This window comes from Podarcis filfolensis (assembly GCF_964270895.1).
Source record: "Podarcis filfolensis genome assembly, chromosome: 3".
In the NCBI taxonomy this organism is placed as follows: Eukaryota; Metazoa; Chordata; class Lepidosauria; order Squamata; family Lacertidae; genus Podarcis; species Podarcis filfolensis.
In genome coordinates, this window is record NC_139606.1 from 116,432,992 (window position 1) to 116,452,164 (window position 19,173).

The 19,173-nt window shown below is 45.1% G+C and overlaps 3 long non-coding RNA genes across 3 annotated transcripts in view; 2 read left to right on the top strand and 1 right to left on the bottom strand.

Moving 5' to 3' along the window:
• The first annotated feature begins 4,631 nt into the window (after positions 1 to 4,631).
• Positions 4,632 to 7,925, top strand: LOC310758865. Its single transcript, XR_014546027.1, has 3 exons — positions 4,632 to 4,763; positions 6,147 to 6,276; positions 7,905 to 7,925. It is a non-coding gene; the product is annotated as an uncharacterized lncRNA (long non-coding RNA).
• Positions 7,926 to 12,224: 4,299 nt separating this feature from the next.
• The window catches only part of LOC310758845, a 30,046-nt gene continuing 23,097 nt past the window's right edge, over positions 12,225 to 19,173 (bottom strand). The window contains exons 2-4 of the long non-coding RNA XR_014545998.1: positions 15,198 to 15,334; positions 13,684 to 13,813; positions 12,225 to 12,402 (exon numbers count right to left, since the gene is read on the bottom strand). This is a non-coding gene — a long non-coding RNA (uncharacterized lncRNA). The remainder of the gene's footprint in view (positions 12,403 to 13,683; positions 13,814 to 15,197; positions 15,335 to 19,173) is intronic.
• On the top strand, positions 15,539 to 17,089 carry LOC310758955. Its single transcript, XR_014546130.1, has 2 exons — positions 15,539 to 16,366; positions 16,744 to 17,089. It is a non-coding gene; the product is annotated as an uncharacterized lncRNA (long non-coding RNA).

The following is a 19,173-nucleotide window of genomic DNA, read 5'->3' on the forward strand; positions in this document are numbered from 1 at the left end:
CCCCTGCTCTATGCTCTCTATACGTATGACTGTACAGCCATCTATTCCAGCAACAAAATCATCAAGTTTGCTGATGACACTACGGTGGTAGGGCTCATTTCAGGAGGGGATGAGTCCGCCTATCGGGACGAGGTGGAGCGGCTCTGTGTTTGGTGTGGAGAGAACAATCTGGCTCTTAATACGGCTAAGACCAAGGAATTAGTGGTGGATTACAGGAAAAAAAAGGCGGACATTCAGCCCTTGCATATCAATGGGGAACGGGTGGAGAGGGTGGCGGAATTCAGGTTTTTGGGAGTAACTATCGATCAGGGCATGACTTGGAGCGCAAATACCACTGCTCTGGTGAAGAAGGCCCAGCAGAGAATTTATTTCCTCAGACTTTTAAAGAAGAACAATCTGAGTGAGAGACTGCTGGTGTCCTTCTACCGAGGCTCCATAGAGAGCATTCTTACATACTGTATTTGTGCTTGGTTCTCCAGTTGTACAGCTAGGGAGAGGAAGGTGCTCCAGAAGGTCATAACCACAGCACAAAGGATTATTGGTCAACCTCTCCCATCCTTGGAAGAATTGTACGGTTCCCGTTGTCTTAGGAAAGCAAACAACATCCTGCAGGATTCATCTCACCCGGGATACAGTCTGTTTGCACTACTGCCGTCTGGCAGGAGATATAGAAACATCAAGTCAAGGACAAATAGACTGAAAAACAGTTTCTACCCGAGAGCTGTGGCCCTTTTGAATGCTGTAACTCGATAGTGTGACTTGGGAGATTGATGGGTGTGGGTGTGGGTGTGGCTGGAATGTGGTTTGTGGGTTGTTGTTGTTGTTTTGCTTTTGTTGTTTTTAAGGGATGGCATCCAATTTCGTTGCACTTGTGCAATGTTGCACGTGTGTAATGACAATAAAGAATCTATCTATCTATCTATCTTTTTGTTTTTTTCCCTTGTTTTTTTGTTTTTCTTTAAATTTTTTGAAAATTTCAATAAACATTCTATAAAAAAAGGAAAGGGTTAAAATGAGTGTGATGTGATTGGCCAGTGAGAATGCAAGGGGGGAGTAAAAGTTAGAGTGGGAGGCTTTGAAAGTCAGTTGAGGTTTGGGAGTTGAAGAAGGAAGAGGGAGGATTAGGTGTGGGTTGGTAGAGATGTATTGTGAGAGGAATTGTCAGGTGGAGTCAGATAGATAGTTGGGAATAATCAGTTTGGAGTTGTTAGGAACTAAGATTAAGAAACTGACAAGAGAAAAATAAACTGAAACCATACGCTTGTTCCTGCATTTAAAAATAAACTTGATTATTTGTTAATGTTAACAACTGTCTGGACTCTGTGTGTCCCCATGAGAAGCGGGGGGGTGGAGGCGAAGAAAGCAATCACAGTGGTGGCACAGGGTCAATAGACCGTCAAACGTCCAGGGGCCCTGTGTGATCGCCACAGTAAGTAAGTAAGTAAATGGCTTAGTCATCCTCTATGGTGTAAAGGAGAAGGGAATGGACAAGTTGGCCAATTGTTATTGTGAAAGGTGCCCTTCCTTCAGGTAACCGCAAGGATCCAGCAATGTGATGGGAACAGGTGAGGGGTGAGTTATTTACCTGAGGGATACATACCCCTGGAACTGCCTATCCTCCTCATAAACTTTTTGTTTGATCCAAGCTATCTCCTTGTGAAACATGAATGCAGCAGATCTGAATGTTTGCGATCAGTAGTTGGGATCTTACTTCTGTGGAAACTGCTATGACTACCAGATTTCAGCAATATCTTCCCACAAGCATGTGATTTTGGCAACATTCTCCTCCATGTCAGCCTAAGTCAAAATATTCCAAACAAATTAAAAATATGGGAAGCATGGGTGCAGCCAAGATTTATTTTAGGGGGGTTGGCTATGAAGTTGTGCCTCCGTTTCTTCCTCTTCTCAATGAACTTTCCTTTTACTTGTGGACCATGGTATTTGTGCTCCCTCTACACAGGATTTGGCCTGTCACAAACTGATTGTATCTGCCTCCCATTCGTTTCTCCTGCTGTCTTCACTGACATTGGGAGCTGTCCACCACTGTATAATTGTTGCAGAAGGGAACTTCAGCTTAGCAATGGAGAATCAAACAAGTGCCCAGAGGAAAGTATCATTTCTCCTCCCCGCACCATGCCCCTCTTGTAGCATTTTTTGGATCAATCATTTTCAGGAGCCTCTGATCTGAGTAGCTTTAGGCTACCACCCTAAATGGACATCCCTTCTCGGATTTAGGCATAGGGAGCCAGTGAACTGAGAAAATAGTTTCATTACGTAAAACTTTTATGATGCCTGCTAACATGAACCATAGGTTTCTTTACAAGTTGATGATCATTTATCTGATTCCAGTTTAACCTCCTTTAATATAGCATTTTTCTGCTATATCCATTTGAGTTTTCCATTAGAACTTTATTATTTCATCCATTATGTAAAAACTGCATCGATACAAACTCATCTCTCCTCCCTCCCTCTTCCCATCCATGTCTTAGAGCCATTCTATTCCTTCAGAAACAGAATTAACCAAAACAAAACTCATTATAGTCATTATGTAGGTTGATTATACAGCCTGCAAGATTTACAGTTGTCTTAATTACGTTTTTTATTAATTAAACAACCACTGGTAGTACAGCGTATCTCTAATGCAACCTTTTTATTACACAGAATGTCATTCTAAAAGAGCAGTGAGTACCAGCTACCTGTTCCATTAGTTACACAAAGCATCAATTACTTAAGTGGTCCCTGAATACATCGTCCTGTGATTGCAAGTTTAATTGGTAGCGCAGCCAGTTGTTTTCATACTTTGTCCATTGCAAAAGACACCTATGGCAGAATCAGCCTAGGGCGGCACTTCCCGTTTTGCCCCAAATGGCAGCCCAAAATCAGTGCTGATGATACTGGTGCTTCTTCTCCACTGGCAGAAGCAGCAGGGCAGGAGGGGCACCCATGGGCATTCTGCCTGGTTGGGGGCTTCTGCCACCTGGAGCAGCGTCCTCACCTGCCTCAAGGCTCTGGGACCAGCCCTGTCTTTGGTTGCTTTGCTCTGTGAGGTTTTGCCAATTCTTCTTGGTCGAATTCTTCAATCACATGGTATTTGATTGTTTAGATTAATATGCAGTTTCATCTATTGTTTATCTCAGTGGAAAGGGATCACCATAACTGTCCATCCTAAAACTTCAATATCTGCTGGACATTTGCTCAGTGTGATCTTCTCCCCTCCATCTTGTTTGAATAGCTGAGGATTAAAAGGTACAGGACCCTTGACAGTTAAGTCCAGTCGCAGATGACTCTGGAGTTGCGGAGTTTTTCTTGCTTTACTGGTTGAGGGAGCCTACGTTTGTCCGCAGACAGTTTTTTTGCGTCATGTGGCCAGCATGACCAACCCGCTTCTGGTGAAATCAGAGCAGTGCACGGAAACACCGTTTACCTTCCCGCCGGAGTGGTACCTATTTATCTACTTGCACTTTGACGTGCTTTCGAACTGCTAGGTTGGCAGCAGCAGGGACCAAGCAACGGGAGCTCACCCTGTAACGGGGATTAGAATTCCCAACATTTTGATTGGCAAGTCCAAGGCTCAGTGGTTTAGACCACAGCGGCACCTGCGTCCGTTAGCTGAGGATTAGGTTCCATGTATTCCATGCAAAATGTCCCACATTCAGGTCCAAGCACCTTGCGCATGAAAGCACCAGGCCTGAGCATGAAATGAAATGAAACCTCAAAGCAGAGAAGGTTAACTCATAGGCCTTTGGATGTTTCTGATCTGGAGATCCCATCACCCATGATCTTTAGCCAAAAATAACAGCGACTCCATGGAGCGCAGGACAGAAGAGTGAAGCAGCTTCAGAAACAGGGTTGGGAAGGGGGAAAGGGGGCTTAGTCATCTCCTAGGGTGGAAAGGAGAAAGGAAAGGACAGGTTGGCCAGTTATTATGGGGTGCAGAGTGGACATGGCAGGTGTAGCAAGCAGAGAAGCAGAGCCTGTCATGTTTGAAAATATTTTTGCAAGTTTCTTTGAGTCTAGTTAGAAAAAGGTGTTTGAGAAAAAGGATGGACTTGAATCTTTATTTTTTTTTTTAAACTGTTTGAAGCTATTACTACTAGTAGTGCTATTTCCTGGGGGGATGCAGGCGTGCGCATACCCCTAAACATTTTGTGAATCTAGGTTTGGCCAGATTGAGGAGCAGTATTTCAATATGAGTAGGAAAATGAGAGTAAACCTAAACATTTTTTAGGGAGGAAAAGCACTGATTACTACTAAGAATAATCATTGTGGGAGGCGAGCATGTGAAAAGTGTCCTTCCTTCCGCTAATTGCAAAGGTTCAGCAATGCAATGGGGACAGGTGAGAGGTGAGTCATTTACCTGGGGGATACATCCCGCGGGCACTGCCTATATGGGGCATTGCATCCTCAGCATAAATGTTTTGTTTGATTCAAGCTATCTCGCTCTGAAACATGAATACAGCACATCTGAATGTTTGTGATCTTACTTCTGTGGAAACTGCTATGACTGACCGAATGCAGGAATGCCTTTCCAGAGGCACGTGATTTTGGCAACATTCTCGTCCACGTCAGCCTAAGTCACATCGTCCCAAAGAAATTACAATTATGAAATCTTCTTCTCCCTCCCAGCCCTCTCTTGGCAACCTTCGGGGCTCCATTTGACTGAAAAGACGGCATTTGGCTTTGCCACCACAATTCATCCTGAGCCATGAAGATCCTTCACCTGTGCTTGGCAGTTCTCTCTTTGCTGCTCCTGGCTTCCCCAGGTAAGGGATGGAGAGGAAGAAGGCAGAGAGACACCTGCCAGCCTATTATGGGGTGGAAGAGGGAGAGGAGTACAGTGGCTGTTCTGTGGCCTTGCAAAGGAAGCTCACTTTTCTTTCTAGAGACGTTTCTTTAGTGGTAATATCTTTTGTGGTAATTATTTGCATTAAAATGTATATATCCGACAACATTGCCTACCAAAGTGTGTCTACTAGGGAAAATATGCACTGTGTTGCTGAATTTCCCCCATTATGCCCAAAACTGCTATGCAGTTTCTCCTATTATATCCTATATTTTCATGCTATTGTCATGAAATTACACTTTTTCAGGTACATTTTTTGAACACATTACTTGGAGGGAGAGCTGATTTTCAGAGGACAACTGTGCTTTGATGTTCACATGTTGACTTCATTATGGCACAGTAATATAAGGAAAAAAGGAGGTGGGTGGCCCTGTGGTTTAAACCACTGAGCCTCTTGGGCTTGCCAACCAGAAGGTTGGCGGTTTGAATCCCCACGACGGGGTGAGCTCCCATTGCTCGATCCCAGCTCCTGCCAACCTAGCAATTCAAAAGCACATCAAAGTGCAAGTAGATAAATAGGTACCGCTCTGGTGGGAATGTAAACGGTGATTCTGTGTGCTGCTCTGGTTCACAAGAAGCAGCTTAGTCATGCTGGCCACGTGACCCGGAAGCTGTCTGTGGTCAAACGCCGGCTCCCTCAGCCTGTAAAGCGGGATGAGCGCACAACCCCAGAGTTGTCTGCAACTGGAATTAACTGTCAAAACCGTCCTTTACCTTTTTTTAAATATATGGAAAATGGCACCGCATGTAAAACTGGTAAGGAAAAACAAAAGTAGCCTCTTCTTTGCTCAGTTTGGTTAGATTTTATGGAATTCTATGCAAATTTATGGCATATGTTTTACAAAATAAAATTTTGATTTGTCTCTTCCACAGGTCTGCCAATAAATTTGGGGTATAAAGTTTCTAATTAGCGGGAAATGTTTCCTGATGTAATATAGAGCCTTTTATTCTGGGTAGTTCTTGGGGCTCAGATGGCTTCAGTTACAGGCTTTAGATTCTCTATAATGTATAAGCCATGTGTGCCTCACTTCTTGCTGTCGTGTTTCGTGGACTGACACCCTCCACTCATGAGCAAATATCTGGATAAGCAGATTGACCATTTCTTCTTGTGAATGTAGAAAGGGTGGTAAACACCAATGGCCAGTGGCAGGGGTGGGGGTGGAGGTAGGAGTTGGGATCCCACAGCACCCAGAGCCTCACAGAACCTCTCTTGTTCAAAGGGCTATGGTGTTGTTCCTCTCTTTCATCCAGTTGTGAATTAACTTCCTTCTCCCCACTTATGTTTGTCTCTCTATTTGCACAGGATCAGCAGATGAGAGACCTACCAATGCTGTTGAATGCGGTCAAGCCAAAGGTCTTTGCTACCTTAAACGTTGTCCCAATAATTATGAAAGAATTGGAAGGTGCTACTTTTTGCCTAACTGTTGCAGAAGGTAATTTCAGCTTACCAAAAGAGAATTACACCTCCTGCCCCTCTCCCATTACCCTCTGGATTGATCATTTTAAGTACCCAATGCAGAGTCCCCTAAACTGATCATCCTTTGCCTGCAAGCTCAATTGCTCCATTGCAAAAATAAAAATAAAAATACCTATGCCAGAATGAGCCAAGGGTGGCACATCCCATTTTGCCGCTTGATGCAAAATGCTAATTGCTGCTTTGCCATTCTGCCGGCACGGCTCCTAAGCCCATCTACCTGCTCCTCCTGCCATGGCCTGATCTGCCGCTGACACACACCATACCCTGTTGGTTGCAGGCACAGAAGCGGCGCTACCATTTTTGCCCATTTTGAGCAAGATGTGCCGCGTTCTTTCACCACTGGCAGAACCAGCGGGGCAGGAGGGGCACCAATGGGTTCGTTGTCTGAGGGGCTTCTGCCACCAGAAGCAGGATCCTCTCCTGCTTCATGGCTGGTCCAGCTGTCTTTGGCCCCTTTGCCCTCTGAGCTCATGCCAGTTCTCCTTTGCCAAATCCCTAAACCACACCGGATGGGCACATTTAATTTGTTCTGCAGCTTCATCCATTGTTTATCTCAGTGCCTAAGGGATGTCTATTCTGCAGCTTTAACAGATGCTGGGCACATACTCTGTGTGGTGTCCTGCCCTCCACCGTCTAAGATTACCTCAGTTTCACATCCCATACATTCCAGGCAAATCTCCCACTTTCAATTTCCAGCAGATTCATTATTATTTTCTCTTTTAAAGAAAGAACCTGAGGCAGTAAACTTTTGTCTTGGGTGCATACAGAGAAATTAGCAACTGGACGGAATGAACCCCAGGGTGCCAGTTCTCCCGTGTTTCTCAAAACATTGTCACAAAATTGTGAGCAAGCTTCCTATTTCCCCAGATCTCTTCCTTAGGGCCACAATGACCGCTCCCCGCTTAAAACGGGGGGCGCCCTTTGCGTGGACGCGTGCAGCCCCTAGATCTGGAGCGGCTCCATCAGCATAGGCTTGGCTTTGCCTTCCCTCAGGTGGGATACCTGGAGGTCTCCGCCTACCTCATGGCTGGTCCAGCTCTGCAATCAGCCATGTCTTTTAGATATAAAGAATTTGAAAGAAGGAATTTTGTCCTGGGTCATTGCAGAGAAATTTGCAACTGGACTGAACGAACCCCAGGGCGCCAGTTCTCCCATGTTTCTCAAAACATTGTCACAACATTGTGAGCAGGCTTCCTGTTAACCCAGAACTCTTCCTCAGGGCCACAAAGACAACAAATTCCTGTCAGGCATAACATCCAGTCTGCAGGAGAATTTTGGAGACCCTGAAAGCTCGCTCACTATTTCTTGTTATTTTTAATTGCCCCTAGAAAACAAAGTCCTACAGGGGTAAGAATGGGCCAGAAATTGGATTCAGTTCTCATTGAAAGGTAAATCTCCGCGATTCATAGTTTCTGAAAACGAAAAACTGAAATTGAGACAGATCCCTATCCAATGGGTTATTATCATGAAATGTTTCTCGTGGTCCAACATGCCTTGCTTTGTATTTTCGTGTCTCAAACATGGTCACTTTGCTATGAAACTGAGTTAACTCTTGTCTTTCTGTTGCTGGTTTCTACATTTTAGACGGGAGGAGTGATAGATGCCTTTGGAAATTGGAAGATGCTCCCTCTATTTGAGAGCCGCTGGATCCCGCTTGATCCCCAGCTAGGGACTTCTTCTCCAAAGCATCCAGATTGAAAAAAGCAACAGTTTCAAGGCTTACTTGAGCTTGTGCCTTGCAATAAAAGCAGATCCAAAAGCCTTTTTTCCTCTGTTTTCATTTCTAAGCATGAGTGTTATTGCTAGTAAGAAGCCAAAATGGCACCTTACGTCCATGAGAAGGAGGTGTTAGCAGGCATGGTTTGTGGAGAGGCCCAAAACGTCATTAGAAAGGAAGACTAAAAGGGGGTGAAGATCCCCCCAAAACAGTCTAGTGAGGAGGACTGGGCCACAATGTGGAAAATGAAGAGTGACAAAATATGGGGGGTGGAATGAGAGGGAGAAGAAGTTCAGTTCTGCTTCCATTTAAATGGTAACCAACCTGAGTTGCACTCTTTTAAAAAGTTTGCCAGTTGAAATATAGTCATCCTTCAAAACCCACAGGTGTCTGAATTTTGGGATTATTGAACTGACCAGACCAGGTCTGGAAGCTTCCTCTTATAGATTCTTGCCCCCTCCCCCCACAGGATTGCAGGTTGGGAAGTGTGGCGATCACACAGGGTCCCCGGACATTTCACCATCTATTGATCCCTGTTCCACCACTTTATTTCTTGCCACCACCACCCAGGCCCTACCTGGTAAAATACTGAGTCCAGTCAGGGTTAAGTTGGAACATAAACTTCTGTTTATTTATTGCAGTTTAACAAGCGTGTGGTTTCATAAACGGTCTCAGTGAATTACAGTCATGGGGTGCCTATCCAGACCTATAACTTCTGCTACCTGCTCTCACTCACTAAACCACCTCTCAAATATTTACTTGTCTTCCTTATTTCACTACACTAACTCAACCTACCCACAGACTCTATCCCAAATCACTCCCACTCCCACCAACCACCCCACTCCCAATGAACTCCTCCCTTTGCCCCTCCCGGAGCTGGTTTTATAATCCCTCTGACACCACCCCCCTGGGTTCTGATTGGGTAACCTGTTTAACTATTTCACCTCCAGCACTTTCATATGTTAACGTCACAGGAAGTAGCCCAGGCTAACAGATTGAGGTTGAATCCTGACAAGACAGAATTACTGTTTTGGGGGGACAGGAGGCGAGCAGGTGTGGATGACTCCCTGGTCCTGAATGGGGTAACCGTACCCCTGAAGGACCAGGTGTGCAGCCTGGGAGTCATTCTGGACTCACAGCTGTCCATGGAGGAGCCGGTCAATTCTGTGTCCAGGGCAGCTGTATATCAGCTCTATCTGGTACGCAGGCTGAGACCCTAGCTGGCCATAGACTGTCTCACCAGAGTGGTGCATGCTCTAGTTATTAGGGTTTTATAATCCCTCTGACACCACCCCCCTGTGTTCTGATAGGGTAACCTGTTTAACTATTTCACCTCCAGCACTCTCATATGTTAACGTCACAGGAAGTAGCCCAGGCTTTTGCAGAAATTAGCTCCACCAAGCCCACTCATTATAGTATATTAGGCATAATTGCATGCACATGTGCCTACCAGGAAGAATTCTTCATCCTAGGATCCCATGGCACCCAGTCTGGTGAGATAAGAGAATGCAAATACTACTACTACTACTACTACTAATAATAATAATAATAATAATAATAATAATAATAATTTATTATTTATACCCATCCCATCTGACTGGGTTCCCCCAGCCACTCTATGCGGCTTCCAACAGAAAATAAAAATGTAATAACCTATTAAACATTAAAAACTTCCCTAATCAAGGCTTCCTTCAGATGTCTTCTAAATGTTTGGTAGTTGTTTTTCTCTTTGACATCTGGTGGGAGGGCGTTCCACAGGGCAGGTGCCACTACCGAGAAGGCCCTCCGCCTGGTTCCCTGTAACTTGGCTTCTCGCAGTGAGGGAACCGCCAGAAGGCCCTCAGCACTGGACCTCAGTGTCCGGGCAGAACGATGGGGGTGGAGACGGTCCTTTAGGTATACTGAACCAAGGCTGTTTAGGGCTTTAAAGGTCAACACCAACACTTTGAATTGTGCTTGGAAATGTACTGGGAGCCAGTGTAGGTCTTTCAAGACCAGTGTTAAATGGTTTCGGCAGCCGCTCCCAGTCACCAGTCTAGCTGCCGCATTCTGGATTAGTTGAAGTTTCCAAATCACCTTCAAAGGTAGCCCCACACAGAACGCATTGCAGTAGTCCAAGCAAGAGATAAGCAGAGCATGCACCACTCTGGTGAGACAGTCTATGGCCAGCTAGGGTCTCAGCCTGCGTACCAGATGGAGCTGATATACAGCTGCCCTGGACACAGAATTGACTGGCTCCTCCATGGACAGCTGTGAGTCCAGAATGACTCCCAGGCTGCACACCTGTTCCTTCAGGGGTACGGTTACCCCATTCAGGACCAGGGAGTCATCCACACCTGCTCGCCTCCTGTCCCCCCAAAACAGTAATTCTGTCTTGTCAGGATTCAACCTCAATCTGCTAGCCGCCATCCATCCTCCAACCGCCTCTAGACACTCACACAGGACCTTCACTGCCTTCACTGGTTCTGATTTGAAAGAGAGCTAGAGCTGGGTATCATCCGCATACTGATGAACACCCAGCCCAAACCCCCTGATGATCCCTCCCAGCGGCTGCATGTAGATGTTGAAAAGCATGGGTGAGAGGACAGAACCCTGAGACACCCCACAAGTGAGAGCTCAGGGGTCTGAACACTCATTCAGCCCCACCACTTTCTGAACACTGCCCAGGAGGAAGGAGCAGAACCACTGTATAACAGTGCCCCCAGCTCCCAGCCCCTCTAGACGGTCCAGAAGGATCTTATGGTCGATGGTGTCAAAAGCCATTGAGAGATCCAGGAGAACTAGGAAACAGCTCTCACCTTTGTCCCTAGCCCGCCGGAGATCCTAGACCATTGTGACCAAGGCAGTTTCAGTCCCATGATGAGGCCTGAATCCTGACTGGAAGGGATCCAAATGGCATGCCTGGAATTGTTCAGCAACCACTCTCTCAATCACCTTGCCCAAGAATCTGGTACGCAGGCTGAGACCCTAGCTGGCCATAGACTGTCTCACCAGAGTGGTGCATGCTCTAGTTATCTCTTGCTTGGACTACTGCAATGTGCTCTATGTGGGGCTACCTTTGAAGGTGATCCGGAAACTACAACTAATCCAGAATGCGGCAACTAGACTGGTGAATGGGAGCGGCCGCCAAAATCATATAACACTGGTCTTGAAAGACCTACACTGGCTCCCAGTACATTTCCAAACACAATTCAAAGTGTTGGTGCTGACCTTTAAAGCCCTAAATGGCCTCAGTGAAGTATACCTAAAGGAGCATCTCCACCCCATCGTTCTGCCCGGACACTGAGGTCCAGTGCTGAGGGCCTTCTGGCAGTTCCCTCGCTATGGGAAGCCAAGTTACAGGAAACCAGGCGGAGGGCCTTCTCGGTAGTGGCACCCGCACTGTGGAACGCCCTCCCACCAGATGTCAAAGAGAAAAACAGCTACCAAACTTTTAGAAGAAATCTGAAGGCAGCCTTGTTTAGGGAAGTTTTTAATGTTTAATAGGTTATTGTAGTTTAATATTCTGTTGGAAGCCACCCAGAGTAGCTGTGGAAACCCAGTCAGATGGGTCTGGTATAAATAATAAATTATTGTTATTGTTTTATTGTTATTGTTATTGTTTGCATTTTCTTATCTCACCAGACTGTATGCCATGGGATGCTAGGATGAAGAATTCTTCTTGGTAAGCACATGTGCATGCAATTATGCATAATATTAATAATAATGAGTGGGCTTGGTGGAGCTAGTTTCTGTAAAAGCCTGGACTACTTCCCATCCTGTAATCCTGTAGCTGGAGGGGCCTAGAATCTATAAGAAGAAGCTTCCAGATCTCGTCTGGTCTGTTCAATAATTCCAAAATTCAGACACCTGTGGGTTTTGAAGGATGACTATATTTCAATTGGCATACTTTTTCAAAGAGTGCAACTCAGATTGGTTATCATTTAAAGGGAAACTGAACAGAATTTCTTCTCCCTCTCATTCCACCCCCCATATTTTGTCACTCTTCATTTTCCACATTGTGGTCTAGTCCTACTCGCCAGACTGTTTTGAGAGATCCTCACCCCCTTTTAGTTTTCCTTTGTAATGACGTCTTAGGCCTCTGCACAACCATGCCTGCTGAAACCTCCTTCTCATGGACGTAAGGTGCCATTTTGGCTTCACTAGCAAGAACACCCATGCTTAGAAATGAAAAACAGAGGAGAAAAGGCTTTTGGATCTGCTTTTATTGCAAGGCACAAGCTCAGGTAAGCCTTGAAACTGTTGCTTTTTTCAATCTGGATGCTTTGGAGAAGAAGTCCCTAACTGGGGATCAAGCGGGATCCAGCGGCTCTCAAAGAGAGGGAGCATCTTCCACTTTTCAAAGGCATCTATCACTCCTCCCGTCTAAAACATAGAAACCAGCAACAAAAAGACAACAGTTAACTCAGTTTCATAGCAAAGTGACCATGTTTGAGACAAGAAAATACAAAGCAAGCGATGTTGGACTATAAGAAAGATTTCATGATAATAAGCCATTGGGTAGGGATAGGTCTGTTTCAGTTTTTCTTTTCCAGAAACTATGAATTACATAGATTCACCTTTCGATGAGAATTAAATGCAGTGTCTCAGACACCGCTACCCCTGGGGGACTTTCTTTTCTAGGTACAATTAAATATGTCACAGAATAGTGAGGGAGCTTTCAAGGTCTCCAATATTCTCCTGCAGACTGGATGTTATGCACGGCAGGGATTTGTTGTCTTTGTGGCCCTGAGGAAGAGTTTTGGGGAAACAGTAAGCTTGCTCACCAGTTTGTGACAATGTTTTGAGAAACACGAGAGATACTGGCACCCTGGGATTCCTTCACTCCAGTTGCTAATTTCTCTGTATGCACCCAAGACAAAAGTCTACTGCCTCAGGTTCTTTCTTTAAAAGATAAAATAATAATGAATCTGCTTGGAATTGAAAGTGGGAGATTTGCCTGGAATGTATGGGATGTGAAACTGAGGTAATCTTAGACGGTGGAGGGCAGGACACCACACTGAGTAAGTGCCCAGCATCTGTTAAAGCTGCAGAATAGACATCCCTTAGGCACTGAGATAAACAATGGATGAAGCTGCACAACAAATTAAATGTGCCCATCCGTTGTGGTTTAGGGATTTGTGAAAGGAGAACTGGCATAAGCTCACAGGGCTAAAGACAGCTGGACCAGCCATGAGGCAGGTGAGGACCCTGCTTCTGGTGGCAGAAGCCCCTCAGACAATAAACCCATTGGTGCCCCTCCTGCCCCGCTGGTTCTGCCTATGGTGAAAGAACTCGGCACCATCTTGCTTAAAATGGGCAACAATGGTAGTGCCGCTTCTGTGCCTGCAACCAACAGGGTATGGTGTGTGTCAGCGGCAGATCAGGCCATGGCAGGAGGAGCAGGTAGATGGGCTGAGGAGCCGTGCCGGCAGATCGGCAAAGCAGCAATTACCATTTTGCATCAAGCGGCAAAATGGGATGTGCCACCCTTGGCTGATTCTGGCATAGGTATTTTTATTTTTATTTTTGCAATGGAGCAATTGAGCTTGCAGGCAAAGGATGATCAGTTTAGGGGACTCTGCATTGGGTACTTAAAATGATCAATCCAGAGGGTAATGGGAGAGGGGCAGGAGGTGTAATTCTCTTTTGGTAAGCTGAAATTACCTTCTGCAACAGTTAGGCAAAAAGTAGCACCTTCCAATTCTTTCATAATTATTGGGACAACGTTTACGGTAGCAAAGACCTTTGGCTTGACCGCATTCAACAGCATCGGTAGGTCCCTCATCTGCTGATCCTGTGCAAATAGAGGGACAAACATAAGTGGGGAGAAGGAAGTTAATTCACAACTGGATGAAAGAGAGGAACAACTCCATAGCCCTTTGAACAAGAGAGGTTCTGTGAGGCTCTGGGTGCTGTGGCATCCCAACTCCTACCCCCACCCCCACCTCTGCCACTGGCCATTGGTGTTTACCACCCTTTCTACATTCACAAGAAGAAATGGTCAATCTGCTTATCCAGATATTTGCTCATGAGTGGAGGGTGTCAGTCCACGAAACACGACAGCAAGAAGTGAGGCACACATGGCTTATACGTTATAGAGAAACTAAAGCCTGGAACTGAAGCCATCAGAGCCCCTAGGACTACCCAGAATAAAAGGCTCTATATTACATCAAGAAAATTTCCCCACTAATTAGAAACTATATACCCCAAATTTATTGGCAGACCTGTGGAAGAGACAAATCAAAATTTTATTTTGTAAAACATATGCCATAAATTTGCATAGAATTCCATAAAATATAACCAAACTGAGCAAAGAAGAGGCTACTTTTGTTTTTCCTTACCAGTTTTGCATGCGGTGCCATTTTCCATATATTTAAAAAAAGATAAAGGACTGTTTTGACAGTTAATTCCAGTTGCAGACAACTCTGGGGTTGTGCGCTCATCCCGCTTTACAGGCTGAGGGAGCCGGCGTTTGACCACAGACAGCTTCCGGGTCACGTGGCCAGCATGACTAAGATGCTTCTCGTGAACCAGAGCAGCACACAGAATCACCGTTTACATTCCCGCCAGAGCGGTACCTATTTATCTACTTGCACTTTGATGTGCTTTTGAATTGCTAGGTTGGCAGGAGCTGGGATCGAGCTATGGGAGCTCACCCCGTCGTGGGGATTCAAACCGCCAACCTTCTGGTCGGCAAGCCCAAGAGGCTCAGTGGTTTAAACCACAGGGCCACCCACCTCCTTTTTTTCCTTATATTACTGTGCCATAATGAAGTCAACATGTGAACATCAAAGCACAGTTGTCCTCTGAAAATCAGCTCTCCCTCCAAGTAATGTGTTCAAAAAATGTACCTGAAAAAGTGTAATTTCATGACAATAGCATGAAAATATAGGTTGTAATCGGGGAAATTGCATAGCAGTTTTGGGCATAATCGGGGAAATTCAGCAACACAGTGCATATTTTCCCTAGTAGACACACTTTGGTAGGCAATGTTGTCAGATATATACATTTTAATGCAAATAATTACCACAAAAGAGATTACCACTAAAGAAACGTCTCTAGAAAGAAAAGTGAGCTTCCTTTGCAAGGCCACAGAAAAGCAACTGTACTCCTCTCCCTCTTCCACCCCATAATAGGCTGGCAGGTGTCCCTCTGCCTTCTTCCTCTCCATCCCTTACCTGGGGAAGCCAGGAGCAGCAAAGAGAGAACTGCCAAGCACAGGTGAAGGATCTTCATGGCTCAGGATGAATTGTGGTGGCAAAGCCAAATGCCGTCTTTTCAGTCAAATGGAGCCCCGAAGGTTGCCAAGAGAGGGCTGGGAGGGAGAAGCAGATTACATAATTTTAATTTCTTTGGGACGTTGTGACTTAGGCTGACGTGGACGAGAATGTTGCCAAAATCACGTGCCTCTGGAAAGGCACTCCTGCATTCGGTCAGTCATAGCAGTTTCCACAGAAGTAAGATCACAAACATTCAGATGTGCTGTATTCATGTTTCAGAGCGAGATAGCTTGAATCAAACGAAACATTTATGCTGAGGATGCAATGCCCCATATAGGCAGTGCCCGGGGGATGTATCCCCCAGGTAAATGACTCACCCCTCACCTGTCCCCATTGCATTGCTGAACCTTTGCAATTAGCAGAAGGAAGGACACTTTTCACATGCTCGCCTCCCGCAATGATTATTCTTAGTAGTAATCAGTGCTTTTCCTCCCTAAAAAATGTTTAGGGGTACTCTCATTTTCCTACTTATATTGAAATACTGCTCCTCAATCTGGCCAAACTTAGATTCACAAAATGTTTAGGGGTATGCGCACGCCTGCATCCCCCCAGGAAATAGCACTGGTAGTAGTAATAGCTTCAAACAGTTCTTAAAAAAAAAAATAAAGATTCAAGTCCATCCTTTTTCTCAAACACCTTTTTCTAACTAGACTCAAAGCAACTTACAAAAATATTTTCAAACATGAGGGGCTCTGCTTCTCTGCTTGCTCCATATGCCATGTCCACTCTGCACCCCATAATAATTGGCCAACCTGTCCTTTCCTTTCTCCTTTCCACCCTAGGAGATGACTAAGCCCCCTTTCCCCCTTCCCAACCCTGTTTCTGAAGCTGCTTCACTCTTCTGTCCTGCGCTCCATGGAGTCGCTGTTATTTTTGGCTAAAGATCATGGGTGATGGGATCTCCAGATCAGAAACATCCAAAGGCCTATGAGTTAACCTTCTCTGCTTTGAGGTTTCATTTCATTTCATGCTCAGGCCTGGTGCTTTCATGCGCAAGGTGCTTGGACCTGAATGTGGGACATTTTGCATGGAATACATGGAACCTAATCCTCAGCTAACGGACGCAGGTGCCGCTGTGGTCTAAACCACTGAGCCTTGGACTTGCCAATCAAAATGTTGGGAATTCTAATCCCCGTTACAGGGTGAGCTCCCGTTGCTTGGTCCCTGCTGCTGCCAACCTAGCAGTTCGAAAGCACGTCAAAGTGCAAGTAGATAAATAGGTACCACTCCGGCAGGAAGGTAAACGGTGTTTCCGTGCACTGCTCTGATTTCACCAGAAGCGGGTTGGTCATGCTGGCCACATGACGCAAAAAAACTGTCTGCGGACAAACGTAGGCTCCCTCAACCAGTAAAGCAAGAAGAACTCCGCAACTCCAGAGTCGTCTGCGACTGGACTTAACTGTCAAGGGTCCTGTACCTTTTAATCCTCAGCTATTCAAACAAGATGGAGGGGAGAAGATCACACTGAGCAAATGTCCAGCAGATATTGAAGTTTTAGGATGGACAGTTATGGTGATCCCTTTCCACTGAGATAAACAATAGATGAAACTGCATATTAATCTAAACAATCAAATACCATGTGATTGAAGAATTTGACCAAGAAGAATTGGCAAAACCTCACAGAGCAAAGCAACCAAAGACAGGGCTGATCCCAGAGCCTTGAGGCAGGTGAGGACGCTGCTCCAGGTGGCAGAAGCCCCCAACCAGGCAGAATGCCCCTGGGTGCCCCTCCTGCCCTGCTGCTTCTGCCAGTGGAGGAGAAGCACCAGTATCATCAGCACTGATTTTGGGCTGCCATTTGGGGCAAAACGGGAAGTGCCGCCCTAGGCTGATTCTGCCATAGGTGTCTTTTGCAATGGACAAAGTATGAAAACAACTGGCTGTGCTACCAATTAAACTTGCAATCACAGGACGATGTATTCAGGGACCACTTAAGTAATTGATGCTTTGTGTAACTAATGGAACAGGTAGCTGGTACTCACTGCTCTTTTAGAATGACATTCTGTGTAATAAAAAGGTTGCATTAGAGATACGCTGTACTACCAGTGGTTGTTTAATTAATGAAAAACCTAATTAAGACAACTGTAAATCTTGCAGGCTGTATAATCAACCTACATAATGACTATAAAGAGTTTTGTTTTGGTTAATTCTGTTTCTGAAGGAATAGAATGGCTCTAAGACATGGATGGGAAGAGGGAGGGAGGAGAGATGAGTTTGTATTGATGCAGTTTTTATATAATGGAGGAAATAATAAAGGTTTAATGGAAAACTCAAATGGATATAGCAGAAAAATGCTATATTAAAGGAGGTTAAACTGGAATCAGATAAATGATCATCAACTTGTAAAGAAACCTATGGTTCATGTTAGCAGGCATCATAAAAGTTTTACGTAATGAAACTATTTTCTCAGTTCACTGGCTCACTATGCCTAAATCCGAGAAGAGATGTCCATTTAGGGTGGTAGCCTAAAGCTGCTCAGATCAGAGGCTCCTGAAAATGATTGATCCAAAAAATGCTACAAGAGGGGCATGGTGCGGGGAGGAGAAGTGATACTTTCCTCTGGACACTTGTTTGATTCTCCTTTGCTAAGCTGAAGTTCCGTTCTGCAACAATTATACAGCGGTGGACAGCTCCCAATGTCAGTGAAGACAGCAGGACAAACGAATGGGAGGCAGATACAATCAGTTTGTGACAGGCCATATCCTATGTAGAGGGAGCACATATACCATGGTCCACAAGTACAAGGAAAGTTCATTGAGAAGAGGAAGAAACGGAGGCACAACTTCATAGCCAACCCCCCTAAAATAAATCTTGGCTGCACCCATGCTTCCCATATTTTTAATTTGTTTAGAACATTTTGACTTAGGCTGACATGGAGGAGAATGTTTCCAAAATCACATGCTTGTGGGAAGATATTGCTGAAATCTGGTAGTCATAGCAGTTTCCACAGAAGTAAGATCCCAACTACAGATCGCAAACATTCGGATCTGCTTCATTCATGTTTCACAAGGAGATAGCTTGGATCAAACAAAAAGTTTATGAGGAGGATAGGCAGTGCCAGGGGGATGTATCCCTCAGGTCAATAACTCACCCCTCACCTGTTCCCATCACATTGCTGGATCCTTGCGGTTACCTGAAGGAAGGGCACCTTTCACAATAACAATTGGCCAACCTGTCCATTCCCTTCTCCTTTACACCATAGAGGATGACTAAGCCATTTACTTACTTACTTACTGTGGCGATCACACAGGGCCCCTGGACGTTTGACGGTCTATTGACCCTGTGCCACCACTGTGATTGCTTTCTTCGCCTCCACCCCCCCGCTTCTCATGGGGACACACAGAGTCCAGACAGTTGTTAACATTAACAAATAATCAAGTTTATTTTTAAATGCAGGAACAAGCGTATGGTTTCAGTTTATTTTTCTCTTGTCAGTTTCTTAATCTTAGTTCCTAACAACTCCAAACTGATTATTCCCAACTATCTATCTGACTCCACCTGACAATTCCTCTCACAATACATCTCTACCAACCCACACCTAATCCTCCCTCTTCCTTCTTCAACTCCCAAACCTCAACTGACTTTCAAAGTCTCCCACTCTAACTTTTACTCCCCCCTTGCATTCTCACTGGCCAATCACATCACACTCATTTTAACCCTTTCCTATGACGCATCCTAGGAGGCAAACGCCACATTCCTCCCCCCTTAAGAAGATTGACTTAGGAGGGATAACTTAACCTAGTTATTCTCCTGATCAATCAGCAGTACATCTTTATGGCAAATAAACATTTCCTAACCTGTCATTTCACTCTTCACATCACACCTAACATTTGTACATCAAATACTGTGTTCTGGTAAAATACACATATATACA